A 6,534-nucleotide genomic window follows, 5' to 3' on the forward strand; every position below is an offset into this window, starting at 1 on the left:
CCTTTTGTTAACCTTGTGTTAACCTTGTGTTAACCTTGTGTTAACCTGTATATGACAAATAAACACAACTTGAGCTTGAACTATTAAACACTTTGTACAAAATCAGTTTAGTCTCATCCAGATTTACACCGAGCAGTGCTGTTTGCTAACACTTAGCATGATCGAAACAGCTACAGGTCGTGGGATTAGCTTACTTACTGCCTTTGTTTGACGTCGTACAACCATAAAGTTCTGTGATAAATCCATAATGCCAAGTATTGTTCCTCGGTATGTGATGAAATATGCAGAATAAAGCTTGGAAAAGCTAGAAGACAAGGAGGTTGCTTGTAGCTACTTAGCTTCTTCGCATGTCAGTGATGAAACTCCAGAGGATGCTGATTGGCTGGAATGAACGTTCGCCTGTGATTTCATTGGTTGAATGTTTTGTGTCTCCCCCTCCTCCCCCCGTGAGCACCCTGCCTCTGTATGCTGTGAGGAGCTGGAAACCTGGAGTGGACTTTTAGTGGTTTGAGTATTCTCTGATTAATCAAGTGGAATGGATTTGTTCACAAAGAAAAAGAAAGCGCTGGGTGAACTAGTATTTCATGGTAAATGTGTGTGTGGTGGGGTCTGAATTCATATTTTTTAAATGTGGGGGGCGTCACTTTCACATATAATTGTTGTAATGCCTATGGGGAATACAAGGTTGTGTGGAGCCTACAGGACTGCTTAGGTCTGGGGCCTACCAGTAGGTAAAGGGGGCCCTGCTCCTGTTGGCGATTAATAAAGTGCTTCTCTTATCAAACCAGACGGATGTTTACTAGATCTCAACTCTGCTTTTTGTGTTTGTTTGTTTATGTAAAGTCAACAATGGTGTTATTATGTTTGAGACTCTTTCAAGGGCCCATCCATCCATCCATCCATCCATCCATCCATCCATCCATCCATCCATCATCTTTTATCCACTTCTTCCATTTTGGGTCACGGGGGTCGCCGGTGCCCATGTCCATCAGTCACTGTGTGAGGGGCGGGGTACACCCTGGACAGGTCTCCAGTCCATCACAGGGACACATAGAGACAAACGAGACAAACAAACATTCACTCTCTCTCTCACACCTAGAGACAATTTAGAGTTACCAATCAGCCTAACATACTTTGAAACTCTGTTTTCATTGCTGGCATGGTTGAATTTCTGCTGGCAAGTCATGATCATGGTTTTAGCTGCCTGTGCTACATGCAGTAGCTCTTTCTCAACACATGGGATGTCCACAGACACATTAGGAGCTGCTGATGCATAAGACAGGAGCTGTTGACTGCACATACACCCCCAGTACTGCAGGCTCATTACATTTGATTAGGCAGATACTGTTGCTGAGATCACTTTTCAGAAAAGCATCAAGCAGCTTCATAACATATACAAAATGCATTTTAGTGTGTATTTTTATCAGTATCTGTGTATCAAAACTCAAAATATTATAAATGGGTATTATAAAAATGTTAACACGATAATCTAATCAATGTAACATTATGAAATTATTTAACATCAAAATGAATTGCCATATTTCTGTTTTTACTGAAAAGGTTAGATTATGTGGTAAATATTTTTTTCATTCAACCTTTATACACATTAATCACATTGAGCCTCAGCGACTCATTCACAAGTGAGACCTGTTTTAGACAGACAAAGAGACTAAAGTAAGAAAAAAGAAAACACGAGGGGTTGTACTACGTCCTGGCCAGGGCACAGTGTGGGAGTTGAAATAAAAAAGACCTGGCACGTAAACAGCAGACGTAATGATGTCATAATATGCATGAGGAGGCCAAGGAGGCTGACAAGAGCAGAGAGTTGTCCGTGGACTGCCACCAAGTTCCATAGTCCAGATAAGAATGCACAGTGTCTATCAGCCGGTTCAACGTTGCCACAGGTGCAATGGGGAGGGGTGGGGCAGAGCTTCTCGTTCACCTACACCAGCAGAAGAAGTTGAGATAACTGAACAAATCAAGGCTGAGTGGGGAAGCCAAATTCAGATAATGCAGTTACTTTGGGTCAGGCAGACGCTGCTTGACTTCCATGTGTGCCCTCAAAGTTCTACTGGTACATCTCAACGGCGATTCCAAACAGCCAAATTTTGTGGTTGCACAACCGGACAGAGCTTGTAGCCTTCTCCAACGTTGTTTCCTTCCTGCCAGTGAGTCCCAGGAGCCACAACCCAGATAGCAAATGGACTCCAGACCGGATCCGTTCCGGATCTAGCATAGTCTCTGGAACGGATCCTCAAAATGGACCTGGATCAGAGTCCACTTGCACACTGGAATGGATCCAGAACAGATAAGGATCACGGCTCTGACCCGGACCCTATCCGGATCCACTCATTAAGTGCCACATTCAGCCCAGATCCGTTTTGGACTCGTTCACAGAACACATCATCCGGCCCGGATCCAGTTTGGATCCATTCGTAGAACACATCATCTGTTCTGGATCCAGTTTGGATCCATTCGTAGAACACATCATCTGTTCTGGATCCAGTTTGGATCCATTCGTAGAACACATCATCTGTTCTGGATCCAGTTTGGACTCGTTTCTGATACTCATATCGGAGGTGGACTCATTTGGTTCAGAACCTTTGTCACAATTTAATTAACAAAAGTAGATACAGACTTGCTTACCAGCTACAAAAGACTCTGTAAAAATCCCACCAGTTTAACCCAATACACATGAAAATGATTTGTGAAGCTGCAAAAGACTAAACTTGGGTTATTCTGAGTAAATGTACAGTTTCGAGGCCACACGGTGGTGCAGGTGTTAGAATCCCAGCCAGGGGTCTTTCTGCATGTGGTTTCTATGTTCTCCCTGTAAACCCAAATAAGTTTCTAGATTGCCACCAAATTTTTGAGTTGATAAACTTAAAATTACATGTTTTTCCAAAACTTAAATTTCTTCAAGTGCTACTTCTACATTTCAATTCCAGTTTAATTAAATTGTTCATTAAGTCAACTCAATATATTTTACTATTCACCATTTAAAGTTTTTAGTAATATAAACTCAACATTTTTCATTTATCAAGACTTTAAAGTTTTCACTTTTTTAACTCAGGAAATGTTAGTTAAATGTAAATGGACTGTACTTATACAGCACCTTTCTGTCTTATCGAGATACTCAAAGCTCTTTACAACAATCTGTGCCTCATTTATCCATTCATACAGCTCTATACTAGATCTCTACAAAGATAACTGAACAAGTCATCAGAGCTTCATCACATTCATACACTGACGGGACACTTCAGAGGCAGTGAGGGGTTCAGTGTCTTGCCCAGGGACACTTAGACATGTGACTGCCGTTAACAAAACTGAAAAATTTAAGTACAAGACGAGACATTTTTAAGTTAACATAACTCAATTTTTATTAGTTTGTTGTCATTGCTTTAAGTACAGAATACTCAAAAATGGCCATGAGAATATCATTAGTGACTTTTACTAGTGCTGTTTCTGTGCTATGATGAGCTCTAAACCCTGACTGAAACTCTTCAAACAGATTATTTCTTTGTAGATGTTCACGCAACTGACCTGCAACTAGTTTCTCTAGAATTTTTTAGATGAAAGTTAGATTAGATATAGGTCTATAGTTGGCCAGAATTTCTGAATCAAGGTCAGACTTCTTAAGTAAAGGTTTAATTACAGCAACCTTAAAGCTCTGTGGTACATAACCATCCATTAAAGACAAATTAAGTAGATCCAAAATGTGGACATTAATTAGTGGAAATACCTCTTTAAACAGTCTGGTTGGGATGGGATCTAGCAGGCATGTGGATGGTTTGGATGAGGTTATTATTTTTGACAATTCAGAGCTCAACAGGACAAAAACTGTCCAAACATAAATCAGGCTCTAGTGAAATTTTTAAAGTTGTCTCATCTGACAGGGGACTAGAGATAGTAGAAGGAAGGATGATTTGAATTTTCTCTCTAATTGAAATAATTTTATTTATAAAGAATCTCATGAAGTCATCACTACTTATAGTTGTAGGGATACATGGTTCAACAGAAATGGGACTTTTAATTAGTCTAGCAATAGTACTAAACAGAAACCTAGGGTTATTTTTATTCTCATCTATTAAAGATGAGTAATATAAAGTTCTAGCTTTACGGAGAGCTTTTTTATATGTTAGCAGAATATCTTTCCATCCATCCATCCATCCATCCATCCATCCATTATCTTTACCCGTTTATTCCATTTTGGGTCACGGGGGTCGCTGGTGCCCATGTCCAGCAATCACTGTGAGAGGGGCGGGGTACACCCTGGACGGGTCGCAAGTCCATCACAGGGACACATAGAGACAAACGAGACAAACAACCATTCACTCTCTCACTCTCACCTAGGGACAATTTAGAGTTACCAATCAGCCTAACATGCATGTTTTTGGTCTGTGGGAGGAAACTGGAGCACCCAGTGAAAACCCACGCATGCACGGAGAGAACATGCAAACTCCACCCAGAAAGGCCCCTGGACTGGGGGTTGATCCAAGGACCTGCTCACTGAGAGGCAGCAGCTCTACCAGTTGTGCCACCGTACTGCCTCCAGAATATCTTTCCAATTTACATAAAATTCTTCAACATTAGTAGAGCGCCATTTTCTCTCCTGGTTTCTAGATGCTGCTTTAAAGTACGTAACTCAGAATTGAACCAAGGAGCCAGTTTCCTCTGATTGATTACTTTCTTTTTCATTGGAGCAATTTTATCAAGTGAAGTTTGCATTGAAGTTGTAAGATGATCAACTAGATGATCTAAGTCTCTGTTCTCTGATGCATTACTCTGCAAGACAGAGGAAACATTGATGGAAGAGATTGTTTCAATTTGGTTACAGCATTTTCTGATAAGCACCTGCTGAGATGAAATTTACTCTCAGTGACTGTGTAGTCATTTAATGTAAACTCAAAGTTATTAAAAAATGGTCGGACAGAACAGGATTTTGAGGAACTATTACCAAGTCCTTAATCTCTACACCATAGGTCAGAACTAAATCAAGAGTGTGATGATAAGAATGAGTAGATGTGCGGACGTTTTGGATAAAACCATGTGTCTATTAAATTATTAAAGGCTATGCTTAAACTATCACTCTCAACATCTACATGAATATTGAAATCACCCATTATGATGATTTTATCAGTATTTAATAATAAGTCAGTTAATAATTCTGAGAATTCAGACAAAAACTGAGAGTAAGCTCCTGGTGGACGATATATAACAACTAGTAAAAGTGGCTTTTCTGATTTCCACTTTGGATGAGAAAGACTGAGGGACAGTGATTCAAAAGAATCATAACTAATAACTGGTTTGGCATTAATCAATAATCCTGACTGAAAAATAGAAGATACTCCTCCACCTCGGCCAGTTGTTCTAGGAACATGAACATTTAAATAATTAACAGGAGTGGATTCATTTATACCAACAAAATCCTCCTGTTGTAGCCAAGTTTCTGTCAGACACAATAAATCAATATGATGATCAGTTATCAGATCATTAACTAACAGGGATTTAGAGGAAACAGATCTGATGTTCAATAATCCACATTTAATGATTTTATGATTTTGCTCTGGTAAAGTAACTGTGTTTATTTTAATCAGATTTTTATGGTTTATATTTTTAGAGCTGATTTTTGGTTTATTTAATTTGAGCCGTGGGCAGTTGACACTGTTTCAATGTGGGTGTGGGTGGTGTACAGAGGAGAAGCAGCAGAGAGGGGTGGAGGACTATAACTCTGCTTCCTGGACTGGACCCTGGGTTGTCAATAATTTGGGGGATCAACAAAATCAGCCATATTTCTAGAAAGAAGAGCGGCTCCGTCCAAAGTGGGATGGATGCCATCTCTCCGCATCAGACCAGGTTTTCCCTAGAAAGAACTCCAGTTATCTATGTAGCCCACATCGTTGTCAGAACACCACCTGGACACCCAGCGGTTAAACCACGACATACGACTAAACATGTCATCGCTGGTCAGGTTGGGGAGGGGGCCGGAGAAAACTACGGAGTCCAACATGGTTTTAGCAAAGCCACACACCGAAGCAACATTAATTTTAGTGACCTCCGATTGGTGTAACCAGGTGTCATTACCGCTGACGTGAATAACAATCTTACCGTATTTAGCCTTAGTCAGCAGTTTCAGATAAGATTCTATGTCGCCCGCTCTGGCCCCCGGAATGCATTTGACTATGGCTGCTGGAGTCCCTAAAGCCACGTTTGGGACTATGGAGCTTCCAATAACCAGGGTCTGCTTCTCACCTGGGGGGATCAGAATGAGGGACACCTGGGGGGATCAGAATGAGGGACACCTGGGGTGGTTAGAATGAGGGACACCTGGGGTGGTTAGAATGAGGGACACCTGGGGTGGTTAGAATGAAGGACACCTGGGGGGATCAGAATGAGAGACACCTGGGGGATCAGAATGAGGGACACCTGGGGTGGTTAGAATGAGGGACACCTGGGGGGATCAAAATGAGGGACACCTGGGGTGGTTAGAATGAGGGACACCTGGGGGGATCAGAATGAGGGACACCTGGGGGG

This window comes from Nematolebias whitei, chromosome 14, assembly GCF_014905685.2.
Source record: "Nematolebias whitei isolate Nwh7 chromosome 14, NemWhi1, whole genome shotgun sequence".
NCBI classification, from domain to species: Eukaryota; Metazoa; Chordata; class Actinopteri; order Cyprinodontiformes; family Rivulidae; genus Nematolebias; species Nematolebias whitei.